This window comes from Hippopotamus amphibius, chromosome 17 (assembly GCF_030028045.1).
Source record: "Hippopotamus amphibius kiboko isolate mHipAmp2 chromosome 17, mHipAmp2.hap2, whole genome shotgun sequence".
Taxonomy (NCBI): Eukaryota; Metazoa; Chordata; class Mammalia; order Artiodactyla; family Hippopotamidae; genus Hippopotamus; species Hippopotamus amphibius.
This window is the reverse complement of record NC_080202.1, coordinates 36181393-36202046: the sequence shown is the minus strand read 5'-3', so window position 1 is coordinate 36202046 and position 20654 is coordinate 36181393. Positions and strand designations below refer to the sequence as shown.

General features: G+C 38.0%; 1 protein-coding gene across 2 annotated transcripts in view; it reads right to left on the bottom strand.

Annotated features, from left to right (window-relative positions):
* The window catches only part of SPOP (speckle type BTB/POZ protein), a 66656-nt gene extending 46326 nt beyond the window's left edge, over positions 1-20330 (bottom strand). Inside the window, exon 1 of one of the 2 annotated variants that reach the window (XM_057716137.1) lies at positions 20145-20330. The gene's annotated coding sequence lies outside the window, so the exon portion shown is untranslated. The remainder of the gene's footprint in view (positions 1-20144) is intronic. The other variant, XM_057716139.1, reaches the window with a different exon arrangement.
* Between the last annotated feature and the right edge of the window lie 324 nt (positions 20331-20654).

The following is a 20654-nucleotide window of genomic DNA, read 5'->3' as shown; positions in this document are numbered from 1 at the left end:
AATGAAAAATCAGTTTAGTTCCTTATCTTCTTCACTGGCAAAAGATCCCTATTAATTCAGTTGTTTATCCCCAAATTAAATGGGATAATGCACCATCTCAGAGTTGATAAAAATGTTAATAGAGCACACAGAAGTAACATTTTTGAGTATTTTTTTGAATTAAATAATTGATATAATGTCTAGCATGGAGTAGATACTCAGTAAGTAACTGTCAATTAAATTAATGAGTGTCATTCACTTTGAAATTATCATCTTAATTCAGTAGGAAGTATTTGCAAAGGACCATATAAACATCAGGCAACTCCAGGAGGAGCACATGAGTTTCTAAAAACAAAGTAAACATACATAAAAGTTCTCATTTTACTTTTCTGTAATTTGTTATTTTAAGTATTTATAACATCTTCAGCTGTAGTATGCCATCCCATGGGGGAAGGGAGGAATAACTTTGGTCTTACACTGAAATGTGAAAAAAAAATTTTTTTAATTTTAGAACCAGATAAACAAGGTATATCTAATGCAATATATATGTTTTCAGCAGAAGCTCCCTCTAACTTTTTAAGAAAAGTGGGAAAACACAATTTAGGAACACCCAATACGAGATTATTCCCAACACATTCCTTCCTTTCCTCACCTAAGTAAACCAACCACACCAACATTAAATCTCTTAAGAAAACTGCCCCCAGTTTCTTCTAGTATCAGGGGATCACTAAAAAAAACCCTCACAATTTTAAGCATCAACAGGAAGCATTCAAATCAAAGCCAACCTTACATACACCTATACATAAAACTCACGAAACACAGCAAGTCCTATGTTAAGGGCCAGAAGTATCTTTCAAAATGAAGGAAGTCTTCTCAGCCCTTGCTCTGACTATACCACAAATTATCACTGGGGCCCACCCCAGACACTGGGTTCAGAGCAGATAATCCAGATAACCAACAAGGCATCAACTGGGAAAGGGAGAGGCAGCTGAACTAAATGGGACATGAAGTCAAATATAAGGGTTACTTGGCAAGGGTCCTGCCCTTGACATTATCAAAAAATCACGTGGGAGGTCCTCAAATTCCACCACTAACAAATGAAAACCCCTTACCTGTGGGCCCTTTAAGAATGGTTGCAGCTGAAAAAAAAATTAAAGTCTTCTAGGTGCTAACAAATTCTGTCTAATGGAATTCAACATCCCATCTACCAGAATGAACTCCACAGACTAGTAGATAAAAATTTTAGGTTAACAGTTTTCAAATAAAAATTATAAACCACAGCAAAAACAAATATTACAATCACATAATCAAAGACGCAGGCCTCAGACCGAAATGAAACAATTACGCCCTTCAATACAATCTACTGTTTTCAAGACACACAAGAATCTGTTTCTTGGACCTGAGACTGGTATTAAGTGGCAATGGCTCAAGAAGAGAAAAATGACTACTTGAAACTAAACCAAAAATCAAATCCAAAGACACTCAATTTAACACTAAGCTTGTACATACTGTCAAGAACAAACTAAAGTAATAATTAGTAGGGCTGCTATGTTAAATAGCAAACTACTATGACATAAAAGAAAATAATGGCTCATAATTAGCTGTAAACAGTCTGATAATCAAAGTGCATATTTACTGGTTACTGCCCATACTTGCCAGGAAAGTTTATCCAAACAGATCATGTAATGCAAATTACTTTCAAAAGCAAGTAGTAGTTTCTTTCTTTCCCCCACTGTATGAGTTTTTAATGAGCACATACTCCATACAAGGCAAAGTAGTCAAGGCACAGTCCCGTAGAGGAAGGGAGGTGTCTTAGTTTTCTACTACTGCATAACAAATTATCAAAAATTGAAATTACATGTTCAATGTCTAAGACTTCCACATAATTTATAATTTACCCAATCACTCCTATAAATATCTCATGTCTATAAACTCTGATTTTCCCAACTGATGTTAATTTAGCTAATTCAAAATATTTTTGTTATTCTTGGCATTAAGACACTGTTATCCTCATTCTTTATTCTAGAATGAAATTATAACCTTTACTTCAATTCCTACCATTCTTGAAGGAGATGAAAACATTCAAAAAAATTTTTTAAATTATTTTAAAAAATATTGTAGATATCTATGGTGAAAAATCATTCACAATTTATTGGTGGAAAAAAGACTGGGTCAGTATAATTTGTAGACTCTTCAGATCCTTTCTTGCCTCTCTCTTTTCAAGTAGTGATAACCAAAGTAGGAGGAGGATAGATAAATTTAAATCCACCCATTCGCTTATTTGTCAGCTTGATCAAAGAGCTGGTGAGAAAGTTTAGAAAAATTTGTTAATATGAGATCCTGGTATTATAAAAAGTTCTAAACAGATCCCATTAAAAGGATACAAGAGAAAAGTATCCACAGAATTCTGGAATAAACTCTGGATGCATTTATTTATTTAGCAATTTTTATATACAGTAAAATTTACCTTTTGGGTACAAAATTTTTGACAAAATTCACATATAACCACCACCACAATCAAAATACAAAATAGTTTTTGTGTGAATTTTAAAGCAACCACAAATAAGAATTACTAAAGCACTTACTTCGAAAGACAAGATTTCTAACAAGTCAAAGCAGACAAAAAAGGACCTAAAAATTTAAACAAGGATTTAATGAAAATAGGGAATACTGGCCCCTCTCTTTTTGTTCCTGCCTTCTAGACAATCCAAATCACTACAGTCGCCACCATTTCACTAATTTCTATGGCTTTAGTTACCACAGACTTGCCTGCCTATCTCTTCTGCACTGCAAACCAACTTCCTGCCATTAGACATCACATGGCTATCTGGTTGGCATCTCAAACGTAGCAAATCCAAAATGAAAATCCATCCTTCCTCCAAACACCGGACTGTCTTCCAGTGATCCCACCATTCATCTAAGTACTAAAACTAGAAACTTAGGACTAGCCTCAACTTCCCACTCTCCCTCACTTTCCCCACCTCCCCCCCCGCCCCACCATTTAGTTAATATCATCATGTCTTATCAATTTTACCTCAGAAATACATCTCCAAACTGTCTGCATCTCTTTATACCCAGGACAAACAATCAGCTTTAATTAGTTCAGGATATAAGTAGACTGCGATATTACCTTAACTGCAAGATTTTGTTTCGTTCCTGCTGAGTAAGCTGTTTTCTGACCACACCATCTTTGCCTATGTTTCCTCTATCTAGAATGCCTTTCCTTCATCTTTGTAAACAGCTACTCTAATCTCTTTAAGTAGAATTAAATGCTTCCTTCCTCTTCACTCTCAATGTGTAGTTCTTGCTATTATAATTATCTGTCTTTCCCACTAGACTGAGTGTCCCAGGAGGGCACTTCACTGAGTTATATTCACCTTGGTAAGGCTGGTGTCTAGGCAGTGCCCAGCAAATAGTAGATGCTTAGGAAATGTTTGAAAAAGGAATGAGTGAACAGATCATGATCCAGATAAAATGGCTTCAAGGATTTTTACTTCCCTTTGCGAAGATTCATGCTTACCAAGTGATCTTTTGCTTACAACAACACAGTACTTACTAGTTATGTGATATCAGGCAAGCTACTTAAAAAACCTCTCTGTACTTCAGACTCCTCACCTGTAAAACACAGATAAGAATATCTCCCTCATAAGATTACTGTGAAGATTAAATGAGTTAAATACAAGTAAAATGCTTACAGCAGAGCCTGACACATAGTAAGTGCTCAGTGAACATCAGCTATTATTAGTTTTTTAATAATACTCTGACACTAGGAAGGGAAGAGACTGAGCAGACACGTTTTCTAGGTCATGGAAGAGAATGCCCCTCGATGTACCGTAATAAAACCCTCACCATGTACCTTGACAAAACAGCATTCTGGCTTACCTGTTAGCCCAATGTGAGTTTAGCTAGCCCCTTTTCTCTGAGACCAATCAACTCTGGTGCACTGAAGAAACAAGTTTACCTGAAAAACTGAGGAATGGAGCCTAAATCCTGAAGGCCCCATCAAGTTACCAGCATCCTGAGAAGGCTTGTTAGAAAAGCTAGTTAGTCAACTTATGACCCTGGTTCCCTCTAAAAGGCAACATTGGTCAAATACGCTTCGGTGAAAAGAATGTGGCGCTAGGAGGGAGATACTTAAAGTATACCAAAAATTAGCTTTAACATGATTGTGTACTTTAAAGAGAAAGTCTGAGTTTTAAAAAGTACTAGTCAGTTGTCAATTATCCACACTAAAGGAGGTGAAAAGTGGTATAAGTAATTCAAAACAAACAGTAAAAAAAGAAATCCTTAACATTTTACTTTGGAATGTATTAATTTTTCCTATAGATTTTATATCCAAAACTGCATCTGGGCTGAACTAATAATAAAATGTATTTACATAGCCTGGCCATATATTAAAGACATCATGGGAGTGAATTCGGAGTAAAAGAAGGAAGCCAGCATGAGATAAATTCCTATGGATAGTTTAAAACTGACTATTATTATGTAATAGTTCCTCTCAACCTCACAGTATCCTCTTGAGGCTCAATCTTAGGCCACAAAATTCTTTTAAATGAAAATCTCTAAATGTCACTTAGAAATAAAAAGTGAGAACAAATGAGTTTCCAAAAGCGAATCAATCTAGACCTGGGAAACCATGAGAGAATCATCCAACTGAAGATTTTTGCTCCCACAGATATGGGGGCGAATTATTGTGCCTAAGGAGCTGGAAGTGGATATCTGCCTAACTGCAGGCCAATTTATTTCATAAAATCAAGGTATTCTTGGAAGTTTATGTAACAATCTCAAATGCCAGAAAGGACCTTAGTAACCATCCTGTCTAAACCCTTCGATTTTACAGAAGAAACTGAGATCCACAAAAGTTGTAACATGTCTGTCAAACCATATAATAAAATGAATAATTAAGTACTGGGAAGTTCATTTTTTTATTGAGATATAATTGACATACAACGCTGTATTAGCTTTAGGTGTACAACATAATGATTTGATATACACACATATATTGTGAAATGATTAACACAATAAGTTTAGTTATCCATCCATCATCACACAGTCACCAAAAAAAAAATCTGTGTGGGATGAGAACTTTTAAGATCTACAGGAAGTTCATTATTTAAATAATTCACTTATATAAGTAAATAACCTATATTTCTTATAAAAAGAGACTTTATTCAGATTGCTTAAATTGGACCACATATCTGCTTTATCTTAAAGTTCCCTACTGTACAACTTCAGATGTACCAAAAATAAAATCAGTCCTCTGGAATATAACAACTCCTATACAAGCCTCTCCACTACACAATATGAACCCTCCTTCCCAATTAGTATAGCGGCATACTCTAGCCTATTTGTCAGCTCACACACACCTTCCTCAAATTTGTTTATACCATTCTGAAGGCCAGGAACATTCCCCTACCCTGTATTTGAATACTACTCTTCTGGATCCAGGTCAGGTCCCACCTTACCTTGAAGCATTTCCTCATCACCTCAGTTCACTCCGAATTCCATCATATTTATTGTCACTTTCTTGGCAGCTAACAAATGTTACTTAGAATCCCTTACCTGATAATATAGGATGCCCAGAATTGTAATTGTTCTTTGTATGTGTTTTTCCCTACCCCCAAATTCTCTTTTGGTAGTGAGAACACGGAGTAGGTATTTAAAAATCAAAACAAAGCAACTTATATGAGAAGAGGAAAACAGCTGGTAAAAGGATAAAACTGATTTTTTTCCTTTATTAAAATGTCCTTTAATGCTGTTTAAATACCTTTTCAACTATAAAGATATTAAAAGAACAATTAGGGAAAAATGAAATACTGCATAACCTTCAACACAGCAATTCTACTTCCACTTTAGGAAGCCAACCTAAGGAATCAATCTGATCAGTGTATAAAGATTCATCAAAGCATAATTTATAAGCAAAAATTGGAGAAAAAGGAAGTTCATTAGGAGGGAACTGGCCAAATAAAATATGATGCATCCATACAACATATTTCTATGTAGTTACTTTAAAAGAGTATTTTTAATGACATGAAAATTTTCAAGTTTTTTTCTATTTCTCCATGATTTAAGAATCAGAAAAAAGCAAATCTTTTCACTCTGAAAAAAATATAGTGTAGATCTAAAATAACATACAACTCTTTTATCACTTGAGAAGTGACACACTAGCTCATGAAGAGAAACAGTCCCTAACAATGTATCAAAGTTGACATGTAATTAACTTTCTTGCTGTTTTCATGTTGTTTCTTCATGCCAGAAGTTTCTGAAATAATTACCAATAACTTTCACTGAAGGAAGTTTTCACCTATTCAGAGGACATCTCCATAAGTGGTGACAGGACAGCAATGAGTCAAATCATCAACAACGTCCACCACCCCCACCCCATCATCAGACCAACAAGGCAGAGGGGAAATCCACTGATTTAGCATCTCTGATCAACAGATTTGAATACTGGAGTACACGAACACCAAGATGGTACTCTGTGTCTTTTCGTTGACAGGATTTCAACTTCAAGGGCTCCCACAGCCATTCCATTTCAGACGCTCATCAACACTCTCATTCCTTAGCAAGGATCTCCTGGAATTTTTTCTACTTCCCAGATGCTAACTTCTGAATTTTTCTCTCTGAACTTTTATTCCATCTACCAAGAGGAAGGGGAAGACTCAAGATGAGAAAACAAGTACAAAAGCCCTGAAGGAGGACCTAGCTGGGCATATTGGAAAAACAGAAAGAAAGCCAGTGCAGCTTGAACATCGTACACAAAGGAAAACTGCCAAGAAACAAGGAGGGACCATATCACAGAGGGCCTAACAGGTCATGATAAAGACTTTGGATGTTGTATTCTCAAAAATTTTTCCACTCCCAATTTCACAGAAATAAAACTTAGATCTATGTTTCAAAGCTCACCTGCTCTTCCAAAACCCAGTGCAATGAGATTCAACTGCCTGCCTGCTAAGCAGCCTCTCTTAAATGTCAACATATGCAAAGCCAAACACTATCTTGCTTCCTCCTGACTACTTCAGATCTGTTAACAGACCGACTATTACCCAGGCTTCACATCTCCAAGCTATCTTCCACTCCTTGTCTACTGTCCATCCCCGCTACCTAGGGCTCCCCAGGTCCCCAAATTTCCAACCTACTCTTTCTTTTCTAGTCCCAATGCCACCATCCTAGTTCACACTAGCACCAATTCTTGTTCAGATTACTGGAATAGGCCAAACACTTTCCAGACCTTCAGTTCTTCCCCCATCAAATAATAGATCCTATATGATGTCATTTAGATACTTTTAAGACCATCAGCGAGCAGGTTATAGACAAATTTATTACCTCAAGTTCTGACTTTACTTCAAGCTCTACTCACATTTCTGCCTACTTAATGTATTTATACTCAGCCTTATTCACATCTCAAATTTTAACATGTCAAAAATTGGACTCCTGACTTCTGATCTTCCCTCCAACTCCCACACCTACTCCTCCCATTCCTATCTCCCACTCCCATCTCAGTAAGTGGCACCTCTCCCCATCCAATTTCTTGAGCCACAAACCTGGGAGTCATCCTTGACACTTTCTTCTCCCTAAACCTCCACATTCACTCTAAAATTAAATAGATTTTCTTTTACATTCTTCTCAAATAATCTACTTCTCTCCATCACCTCTGCCACTGAGTTCCTTCCACCTGCAAAGATTCTTATTTAGGTGGTATGAGGTGCAGCCCAGGATTCAGGAGCTTTAAAAACTCCCCAGGTGATTTTAACACGCAGCTATGGGCTCACCCACTGCTCTAGAGGTCCCGGACTCCTACTAACTTCTCGAAGCTTATTTCTACTACTTTCTCCCTTGTCCACCCGATTCCAGCCACCCTGACCTTGCTGGTGCCTTGAACATGCCAGGCACATACATTCCTCCCAGCATTTGCCCTCGCTACTCCCTCTGCCTGGAGTTTCTGGTTTACTCCTTCACCTTCCACTTCTACAGATATTTACTCAAATATTACCTTTGCAGTAATTTAGTGAGACATTCTCTGGCCATTCTATCTAAAACTGCAATACCTACCTCCACCCCAACACTCAGCATCTCTTTCTCTGGCTTTATAATTTCTCCTTGGGACTTACCACCTTCTAACATAACATATATTTTATATTGTTTACTGCCTGAATATGCACTTCATGAGAGCAGGGATTTTTGTCTGTTCTGTTCCTTAACTACATCCTCAGCATCTAGAGCATCATCTGGCACAAGGTAGGTACTCTATTAAAAATTTAACTCCTCAGAAAGACCTTCCCAGATTCCTCAATTAAATTTAACTTCCCCATTATCCCCCATAGTAATTTATTCCTTTCCTTCATAACATTTATAGTAATTTTTGTAATTACATTTTGTTTATTTGTTGACACTCCTTTCCTAGAATGTAAATTCCATGAAATAGGGATTTTGCATTTGGTTCACCATTATATACAGTATTCCTCATGCTTAAGTGGCACAAAGCAATTTAAAAATTGTTCAATGAATGAATTAATAAATGATTGAGGTCAAATGCATTTTCTGAAAGTACACTCTGATCATGTTATTTTTTTCAATCAAAAACTTTCAAAGTCTCTCCACCACTTACCACATTAAACCCTAACTGCCTGGCCTTGGTAGAAGACCTCCCGTGTTCTGGGCCAATTTACTTTCCTATCTTATCTCCCATTTTCCCATGTGTCTTTTGCTCCAGCTACACTACACTGCTCATTATTTCCAGTACACACCCTATACTAACACTGTATTTCCCCACCTCCACATTTTTGCTCATGACATTCCTTCTGCCTGAATTCTCTTCTTATTTCTGCCTATCAAAATTCCAGCCTTTAAAATACCTACCCTTCAGGGCTTCCCTGGCGGTGCAGTGGTTAAGAATCCGCATGCTAATGAAAGGGACACAGGTTCCATCCCTGGTCTGGGAAGATCCCACAGGCTTTGGAGCAACTAAGACTGTGAGCCACAACTACTGAGCCTGTGCTCTAGAGACCTCGAGCCACAGCTACTGAGCCCACGTGCTGCAACTACTGAAGCCTGTGAGCCTAGAGCTCGTGCTCTAGAAGACACAGCAATGAGAAGCCCTTGCACCTCGACAGATCAGCCCCCACCCTCCACAACTAGAGAAAACCTGCTCACAGCAACGAAGACCCAAAGCAGTCAAAAATAAAAATAAAATAAACAAATTTTTTAAAATAAATTAAAAAAAAAAAAAAAAAAGAACCCACCTGCCAATGCAGAGGACATGGGTACATGGGTTCAATCCCTGGTCGGGGAAGATCCCACATGCCGTGGAGCAACTAAGCCTGTGCATCACAACTAGATAAAGTCCATGCACCACAACTAGAGAAAGCCCGCACGCAGAAACAAAGACCCAACACAGCCATATGTAAGTAAATAAATAAATAAATAAATAAATAAAATACCTACCTTTCAAAACCCAGCTCAAATGTAACCTTCACAAAGAAAGCCCTCCTACCCTAACTTTCCCAATTGAATGGTCTCTTCCCCTTGTTCTTTTTTTTGTCACTCCATGTGGCTTCGAGGATCTTAGTTCCCCAACCAGGGATTCAACCCAGAGATTGAACCTGTGCCCCCTGAAGTGGAAGCGAGGAGTCTTAACCACCAGACCACCAGGTTAAGTCCCCTCTTCTAAACACCAAAATACATAATCCTGGTTTAATTCCCCACTCATTTCGGAATTTACCCCTCCCCCACCTTTTACAAAACCTTTTGTTTATAGTCACTCAATAGATATTTGAAATAAAGTCAGTTAACACCACTAGTCCCTTCTCTGTCATAAAACATATTTAAATTTGGGGGAAGGAGTGTTCTTTTTCATAAGACTCTTAATGAACAAAAGATTTAAAGCTGAAATAGCAGATTCCTAGCCTTAACCTTCCCTTCTATGCCTTTTCTGAAAACGCAAGATCTTCCCAAATGCAATTTTTGGAGCCCAAATTCTTTAATGTATTCAACTGCTTGAAAAAAAATGTTAAGCTGCACACGCTACTATGATGACATAAATTCCATAAGCCACATTAAAATGGGTTACCCTAAGATTATGACATATTTGAAAGACTATCTGGCTAAGAATCTGAATATCTTAAATTCTGCTGTTTGAAAACGATAATTACTAGGAAAATATTTCTATTCAACAAGAAATCTGAAACTTTTTATGATCTTTTAAGTATCCTCATTTCTACATCATGTTAAATGATGTTAAGTAACAGTACTAGCCAATCCAGTAAAATTCTACCATGAAACTTGTTGTACCTCAAATAACAGACCTTTGTTTCCCAACCCACAATGGTTTCCAAAGTGTAGTTTATAGATCCCTGAAAGTCCCTTTCAGTGCATCTGTTAAGTTCAAACCATTTTCATAATACTAAGAAAGTACTGCCTTTCTCATTGTGTTAGCATTTGCACTGGTGATACAAAATCAATAATGGGTATAACTGTGGATGCCTTAGCATAAATCAAGGTAATGGCATCACACTGCACTAGAGTCATGCGTGTCTTTTACCACCATGGACCAGTGATCTTTTTAAAAAGTCAATTTCACTTAAGAATGTGCTTGATAAAGCAATAAAAATTATTAATTTTATGAAACCTGAGCCCTTGTACAGGTCTTTTAAATATTCTATGTGATGAAATGGGAAGTATACAAAAAGCACATCTACAGGATAGTACATTGGTTGTCTCCAGGAAGAGCAATTGTGACTGTGATTTGTGAGCTACACGAAGTGCTTTTTTTATGGAACACTACTTTTACTTGGAACAAAGGGCAAACTATGGTTATTCAGACATGAATATTTAGCAGGTATTTTTTTGAAAGTGATTCTGTCACTTCAAGGAAACAACTGACAGTATTTGTTGCAAATGATAAAATCCAAGCTTTTAATCAAAAATAAACATTTTAGAAATATTGTAGCTGCCTGATAGATTCCCAATACTTACAAATTTTTCTGATAAGGAGGACACTGATATTAGCTAATGTGGGTTTTTTGGTATTGTATTAGGAAATGTGTCATTTGGAAGATCTGCTGAACTCAATGAACCAACATTTCCTAAACAACCAATGCATGATATTATAAAATTATGTATCAAAGACCAATGATTTTAATGTAACAGTAACATCAGTATGATTCAGAGTCCACACTGCAACCTAACTTTTGAAGAAACTACCAATTATCAAGTTTTGGCGTAGTATCAGAGAATAATATTCACAACTGCCTGAAAATACTCCTCCCTTTTCCAACTACAAGTCCTTTAAGGCCATATTTTCTTCATATATTTCAATCAAAACAATCTATCACATCAGATTGAATACAGAAACAGCAGATTCTAGCTGTCTTCTCTATTAAGCTGAATATTTAAGAAAAGAGATTTGCAAAAATCTAATAATGCCACTACTCCAAATTTTTTAAGTTATTTTCATAAAAATATATTATTTGTGTTAGTATAGTTTTTTAATTAATACTTTTAAAATGTTTTGTTTTAATTTCTAATTTAGTAACTATCAATAAATATAAACCAAAGAAAAGCTCCATAATTTTTAAGAGTGTAAAGAGACCAAAATGTTTTGAGAACCACTGCTTAAGAGAATTTGCTCCTGATTCCAGCCACCCCCAAAACTGCTTTTTGTAGCCTCAACGAGAGTTGAACCCGGGGCAGATATCTGGCCCGGGGGGAAATCAAGCGTTAGACTGACCAAATCAGATATTGCTCAGGAATCAAAATTAAGCTTCATGGATACTGAGGTCTGTTTGTGGTGGCACACTAGAGTCCATTAACTCTAACTGCTTAAATATTGCACTCAGAACTGTTTTGGTGCCAGCCCTTTCTGAAGCTTTGTTGTTCAGCTTTTCCTTGGATTCTATGACAGCTACTTCCTTTTGATAAATCTTTTATACAAGCTATTTTAAATAGGTTTCTTTTCCTTATGATTAAGAAAGCCTTAACATCACAGAACCTCAATGCCAAAAGTGTTTTATTTGGTGTCCTTATATGAGACAACAAGTTATAACAACGTTCTCCTCCATTTGAAGACCATATTCCTATATAAAAATAAATATCACTCCAACAAAACTAAAAATTGAATGAAAATTATCGGCTCATTCAGAATAAGAGACAAGCTTAATGACCAGGTGCTAGATAAGGGAGGCTTGATTTTTTTCTCTCTTTTGGAGAAGGCCATTATATATCATGTCAATATAATTCAGACAGCAAATGGCTTCACTGAAATACACCAATCAGACAGGGTTTTTCTGGGATGCTGATGAACAGAAAAAAAACAAGGTAGTGAGACCTGCCCTACCAGATATGAACAACTATTATAAAGCTATGATAATTAAGGCAGTGTAGTTATCAGCACAAGATATGCAAACAGACCAATGGTATAGAATATAGAGAACACAGACACAAACCCTCATATATTTGGAAACCTGTAAGTGGTATTATAAAGTCATATACAACTATTCAATAAACGATGGTGGGGTACCTTATGGAAAGAAAATTAAATCCCTACTTTGGGTTATCCTTATGAAAAAAATTAGATGATTCCTACTTAACACTAAACATCAAAGTAAATTCTAGGTGGATCAGAAACCTAAATTTGAAAAGCATAACTTTAAAACTTATAGAAGAAAATACAGGGACTTCCCTGGTGGCACAGTGGTTAAGAATCCGCCTGCCAATGCAGAGGACATGGGTTCGAGCCCCGGTCCGGGAAGATCCCACATGCCTCGGAGCAACTAAGCCCGTGTGCCACAACTACCGTGCCTGCACTCTAGGGCCCGAGAGCCACAACTGCTGAAGCCCTCCCGCCTAGAGCCCGTGCTCTGCAACAAGAGAAGACATCACAATGAGAAGCCAGCGCACCGCAACAAAGAGCAGCCCCCACTCTCCACAACTAGAGTAAGCTGGCATGCAGCAACAAAGACCCAACACAGCCAATAAATTAATTAATTAAAAAAAAAAACACAGGATGTAACTATTACCTCACAAAAAACACACACCATAAAGGAAAAAAAAAAAAACCTACTTTAAAGTTTAAACTTAGTTTCAATAAAAGATAAAGTTAAAAAGCAAATTAAAATACACCCATTAGGATGGCTTTTTTTTTTTTTTTAAAGCAAAAAACAAGTTGCCAAGGACATAGAGAAACCGGAACCCTTGTACACTGTTGGTAAGAATGTACGATGGTGCAGCCACTATATTAAACTGTATGGAGGTTCCTCAAAAAAAGTAAAAACAGAACTACCATATGATTGAGCAATTCCACTTCTGAGTATATATCCAAAAGAACTGAAATCAGGGTCTCAAAGAGATATTTGTCCACCTATGTTCAGAGCAGCATTATTCACAACAGCAAAAGGTGGAAGCAACCAAAGTGTCCACTGGTGGATGAATGGATAAACAAAATGTAATTATATATACACAAGGGAGTATTACTCAGCCTTGGAAAGGAAGGAAATTCTGACACATGCTACAGTATGGATGAACCTCATGGACGTCATGTTAAGTGAAATAAGCCAGATACAAAAGGACAAAAACTACATGATCCTACTCATATGAAGTATCTAAAGTAGTACCTGTTTCTAAATACCAAGAAAAGGATTACATAAATCTCAAATTAAGGAGATGAATGATACATCTTTCTGTTTTCTTACAAATAAGCAGATTGACAGGAGAAATTAGAGGCCTTCAGAGAACTACTATCAGCCCTTCTTTGATGTAGCTAGTGCCACAGCCTAAAGATTTATGCCAACAGCTTCTTAGAAAGCAACAGTCAAGAATAAAGGTCTTGGCTGCCGCGTTGGTGGTTCAATGGTAGAATTCTCGCCTCCCAAAAATAAAGGTCTTTGGGACTTCCCTGGTGGTCCAGTGGTTAAGTCTCCATGCTTCCACTGTAGGGGGTGTGGGTTTGATCCCTGGTCAGGGAACTAAGATCCCGCATGCCACATGGCATGGCCAAAAAATTTAAAAAAATTTTTTTAAGTTGTTAAAAAAAAAAAAAAGAAAAGAAAAAATAAAGGTCTTCATGGTCAAGTAAGGGTTACTGTCCAAATGTAAAATTCCCATTCTGAGATCTGCATCCAGCTCCTCCAAAGCAGCATGACTAACTTTGCCACTCGGAGCAACTAAACAACTCCTGCCGATTCTATTAAAACATGACCATAGTTGTAAATGAAGCTCCAAATCTTTTTTCCTATAATGGGAGCTCGTCAAAAACAAAAGTAAAAGAAGCTACTGGATCTTAGTAGCAAATGTGTCAGCATAGCCTTTCAGAGTGATTCACCATGACTGAAATAAAAACACAAGAAACAGGTGTGCTTCCCTGAATACACAACCAGAATTTAATATGGAGCCAGTATTATTATGAAACAAGGTTGAGAATAACCTTATAAAATCTGAAAGTAAATATGACAAGATGGTAAAAAGAAAAATGAATTTCAGAGAAATATCAAAATACTGTTATTGTCAGGCTTTGAGTAACTTGAAACCAGTAAGTTACTCAAAATACCACTAAACACTAAGAGTGTTATAAATCATTTTCTGCTAAGGCAGGAATTAGTTTAGCCCCTAAGACAGTTTTAGAATGTAGCTCCACTCTATCTTTCATTTATGTGAACCCTTACTAGTGTGAAGGATTTTCAGAAAACACTGCGGATGTATCAACATTTCGGAGTCCATAGTACACGACAGAAATCCACAAGATCCAGCACTGTTCCACACCCTGTGTTAAGACAGCTAGATACGAGAGTTCATGGCCTATCTGAAAATTTTCCCGAATTAAGAACAGTTTGTCTCTTTTTTTATGATGAAATCTAGTGATAATGAAAAAAAAAACATGCTATTACAGCATAATCTTACATAACACTCCAACTGTTGGAGAAATTCGTGTAAATGAGGAAAAGGGAGGAAGACATACTTGCAAATACACATACAAAGATTTATAACGATCAAAACCCCACATCCTCAAGATATTATATACAAATTATCAGTTTCTAAATTTCATCTTGTGTACCTTTCATCTCAGGAAAAAAGCAAGGTTGCTCATGAGAGAAGAAACCCCAGTCTCTTCCATAGCTAACTTTATATTAACGATGTAGGGGTGGGAGGCAATGCTCTCTTCAGAGATACTACCTGTCTTTTACAATGAGTATTCAAGATAAGAGAAATCTGTGAGCTCTAAGAGTCAGAACTCAACAATGCCAGTGGAACAGAAGTGAGTCAAACACTAGGTACATTGTGTTAAAAGAAAGGCACCTTTAGTTTTTAGAATTTGGTGCCAAAGACTCCATAGGAAGATGAACAACGTACACAGGTGAGGTGAGGGGACACCTGAGACAAGAAAAATACAAAGTGATCCAGGTACTTCTTTTACTAGAGGCACTCAGACACCAAGCTTAAAGGGCTTCCATAGGTCAAATATGGGACATTTTGAGCATCAAAAAAAAAAAAAGGTCTGTAATTACTGGTAAAACATAGACTAAATTAAAATCCAAGAGTTTGTAAGGATACTAAAACAAGGAGAGCAAGAAAAAGAAACAATTCATTTGCTATCATTAGAGGTATAGCAACTCCTTACTCAGAAAATTGCTAAAGGGAAAATTAAGAATTTACCTGAACTTTTGGGAATTATAATTTATTCCTAACTGATGAGGGAAATCTTTACAGAAGATAGAGGGCTAATCAATGTAAAAGGAATGGCAGAATTAGAAAATTACCGTTTTGTAATAACCAAAGAAATAACTGATTCAGGCAACGATCGCCATCAGAAGGTGAAAGGTTGCTGGAGAAGTATAATAGTATCATGCCAAAGTGTCACCACTCTACAGATTACTTGCTAATTACAAAGGGAAAAAAGTCTTTACAATGGAGAGATCTGGTATTTATCATTTTGAACAAATACATCACCATTAACAGTTGGACATTATGACATGATGTTTCTCTTACTGCGATGCAATAATGAGGTACAGAGCATCACGTATGAAGTATTATTACCAAAAATGTTTAACCTGAATCTAACCAAAACTTCACTGCCAGTGTGTGGGAAATACAGGGATAAAGTAACAAATTAAATGAAACTGTGAGGAAAACTCCAGAAGTGATATATTATACAATACAAATGGCCTGGTCTCTTCAAAAAGGCAATATTGCATGGATCCTAAATAAAGTGTTCTAGATTTTAAAAGAGACTAAAGAGACGTTTGGAGAAAAAAAATACCAAGAGCTAACAAGTGTTATTTTGGAGACAACTGGGAAAATGTGAACATAAACTGGAGAGTAGATGGTATTAGGAAAGTACTATCAATTGCCTCAGCTGTGACAATGTACTGTAAGAACTATTAACTAAAACAATGTCTTTATTTTAAAAAGATGCATCTAAAGCAAAGTATTATAGTATTAAAGTGTCATGACATCTACAAAGCTTTACATATTATATATAAACACTTTTACACACATATAGACAAAGCAAATACAGCAAAACATTAAAAACTGTTGAATCTAGGGGATAATTGGTATAAAGGTGATTACTGTTCTTTCAATTTTTCTTTATGTTTAAAAATTTTCACCTAAACAGTTGTTGGGCCTCAAAATGCATTTCCTCCAGGAAGGCCTCCCAAATGAACTCACCTCTAAATCTTAATCGCATCTTTAGAAGGCCTGTCAGCATGGAACACAGAATTGTTCCTATTCTGTTTTCTAACTGTTCTCTTATTATTTCACATACTCAGATTTGATTTTCCAATAAAATTGTATGCTTCTTCCAGCAGAGACACCTTTTAATTCTTTTCTATCTACTCACAGCCCATAGTAAAGCACGAATTCTGCAATTAGCAGACTTTTAAAAAGTACCAGTAGCAATATTCCGTGCAGGCACTCAGAAAAGCACCTTAACTAACTGGGTTAGCTTTTCAATTCCTCAACAGAATGACAGTTCACTTGTATAAACAATTTGGAGTCACAGCTATCAAAAAGAGATCATCAAACATCACTTACGGGCTTACAGAATTTTGCATAGAAAAACTAGCAGCAAGAGTTAATGGGAGAAATTAGACTGTATGTTCTATATGTCTTCCTAGCATTATTAATGGATTTGCCGTGTTATCCAGGCATATGACTGTATCCTCATGACATTATTCTTTGGTCCAACAATATCTATTACCACCACCCCCATCTGCAAAACAGTGACAGTTTATTTATCCACAACTCCTGGGTGTAATGAAGCGTAACAAGCTACATAACGAACTTTAAAATCTTAGATAAAAGAGTGCACAAAGCTTTGTTTTGTTTTGTTTTGTTTTTGGCTGCACTACTCAGGATCTTAGTTCCCTGACAGGGATCAAACCCGTGCAGCGGATTCTCAACCACTGCACCATCAGGGAAGTCCCCTGCACAAAGATTTCTAAACTTTGATAATACAGTGTTGGTGAGGAAAGAGGCAGACTTACATACTTCTGGCAGGAATATAAATCAATACAACCTCCATGGAAAGCAATTTAGCAATATCTATCAACATTAAAAATGCATATATCCTTCCACTAGCAATTTATCCAACAGACACCCATGTACATAAAAAGTACATATGAGGAATTAATCGTAGCACTGGAAACAACTTAAGTATCCAATAAGAGCTGGCTGAATGAAGGTACATCTATACAGTGGAATATCTGCCATCTTTCAAAAGGGGAGAGGTACTATATGAAATGACAGTCAAGATATGCAAAGTGCAGAATAGTGGATATACTAACTTAACATTTGTATAAACAATAAATAAAAGCAAAACACCAAAGAATATATAGTTGTAAAAGCATTATCTCTGGAAAGGTAAACAAGATATAGGTAACAACAGTTTCCTTTGAGGGAGGTAACTAGAAGGATGAAAGGAGGACAGGAGAGGAAAGATTTTTCCCTCTCTCTGTGCAGCTTTTGAGTTTTGTTTCATATGTATGTACATGTATTACCCATTTTAAAGAGTTACTTTTTTAAACATGGCTCTGCACAAATTTGATTTAATTAATACTTATGTTAACCTAAAAGTATTTCATGTCTACATACCAGAAAAATTTTACATGAGATTTCAACCAGATAAAAACAAAGCATCCTATATGACAGAAGCCTACTGAGAAGAGAAATGGACATTTATTACCTCCATAGTTTTACTTCAAGATTTTACCAGACTACCTAATGGAAGTCTGGACATAGGCAACATTAAACATCTCCAAGCACCAAACTAACCACTATGAAGAGCTCTAAAAGGAGGTCCTAAAGCACCAAATGGACATCAACCACCCCTAGCCTAAGTGTAAGGTTCTCACAATAACTTATACTCCTCAGTCCTCACACAAGGGAAAAAAAAGATGAGCCGCCAGCTCTTTCACAGGATACAAAAAGATATATGCCCCCCAAATTCCTGTGCTTCCTCTGTGTGGTCTCTTGGCTCCAGTTGTAATCATGGCAACAGAAAACAGCACAAAAGACAGCTGAACCATGCAAAGGCCAGAGTTAAGTGGGAAAGTGGAAAATATATATATATATAAAATACATATTCTATATGTATATATACACACTCACACACTTTAAGGCCTAAGAACATAAGGTCCTAGAGTTAAGAATAGCAGGAGAAAAAGGGCCTTGAGAGACGAATACCAAAGAAAGAACACAAAGGAAAGAGAAGAGAAAATAAGACTCACTAATAACATGTCCCATTCCTAAGTTACCCAGATAGGAGACAAGGTTGGCAGAGACAACTGAAAAACACAGAAAATGTGCACACACACACACCCCCAACAATTTTAGTTATCCATTTCAATGCTATTCAGCAAAACTTTTGCTTGTAAGAGTTTATCATCTCCTCACCCTGTTCTAATGGCAGAGGTAAGAAGCAGCAAGTATCCAAAAGAGTGGCAACACAGGACCAAATTAAGGGACCACGTATAATCTGGCAACTGAAAATCCAGGTTCTAGATCACTGAAACATTACTGTACTTTAAAGTCCATTTTTTAAAGCTTGCTCTTTGTTATTTGCAAATGTGAAAGAAAAACCACTCTTGCTATTTAAAATTAAAACTTCCACTGGGTAATTTATTGTCTACCAGTAGTTTCAGATTGCTTTTGTTTTCATGTGCTGTTCAAAGCATCAATAAGGTACAGCTAAAACGAAAGCGTTAAGGAAGATCTTTTACCAAAAAAGAGGCAAATAGGTCACACAAAGTTAGGAGGGCTGGAAATGAGAGAACCCTGATATACAGTTAATACTCTAAGCCTTATACTCTGATCTTTATCTAGTTTTGTGAGAATAACAAATCATTTTACTAAAAGAAAACCCCCTTTCTTTTTTATGACCCTCGTCCTCCTTATAAAGGCTACCAAAATCCCCTGCCAGAATAACTGAATGGGTTGAGGCATCTACTCCTAAATTTAGGGGAAGTTTGCATTAAACATACAATATGACAATGGGAGTATCCGAAGAAAAAAAAAGTAATGCTAGAACTAGAAGTTGCGGTGACAGTTTCAAAAGAAGGGTCAGTGTGGGGCATGCTGGCTGTGGGAGGCGTTTGTAGCCTGGGAGTCTCTAGGACAGCACAAGATGCGAACGGTGCTTTGTCACAAACTCCTTCAAATAATTTAAATTCTCCGTTTTGGATAGAAGCAACAGGCTCACTAGCCGCCACCAAGTCTAGCTCACTGTCCGGGAAGAAGGCGGGCGCGTGGTCAAGAGACTCTTTATCCCGCAGGTCCCCGCAACACAGCGATGCGCATGCGCCCCGAGGGCAGCGAACAAGCACCCCTAACGCTTTCACACCCGCGCATGCGCAGTCACCCATCTCGCCGCAGGCGACAGCTCACTATTTGGCAAGGGGGATGGGGCTGGGAAAATTATGGGGGGGGGGAGCCCGAAGGCAGGGGGCGTTTGTGTCTCCTGAATGCTTGGGATTAGGAGAAGGAACGCTTGATTACGCTCTGGCATTCGCGGGCTACGTAACCCGGGATGTGGGAAATGGGGCAGAGAAGAGTATATGTGCGGCGGCGGGGGGGGGGTTGGGGGGGTGGAGCGGGGGGTCAGTCACCTCTTAAAGAGACGTCCCCCCCACTCCGACAGGACAGCCCTCTCCCTCGACTCTCCTCCCCTCACTCACCTGAGAGCGGCGGCGACAGCTGCTGGTCCCCGTCCCCCTGCGCTCGCCTCATACTGTCCGCAACATCCGGGACCTGCGGGACCGCCGATACACAAATACACACACACTCGGAGCGCGCACACTCACACACACACACACACACCGAAACACACCGGCCGGGACGTCATGGCGTCAGCACGTCGACGCAGCGAGCGTGTACCCGCCGGGCCCCACCCCGCGCGGCCTCCGCCCCCTCTGCTCCCCTCCCCTCCCCTGCCCTCTCTGAGTTCTCCTGCCCCTCCTCCCTCTGTCTCAAGACTCCGCCTACCTTCCCTAGTGCGCGTGCGTCCCGGGTCTCACCGGGGCCCTAGGATTTGCCGGGAGGAGGGGCCTGAGAAGAAAGAGGCGGGAACTCGGAGGGGGTCGCGTGCAGGGCGCGGCAGGCCGCACAGAGGTGTGAGGACCAAATAGAGGCACACCAAGAGGGGAAGTGGGGTGGGCATAACAATAAAGGCATTTAACAACAGCAAG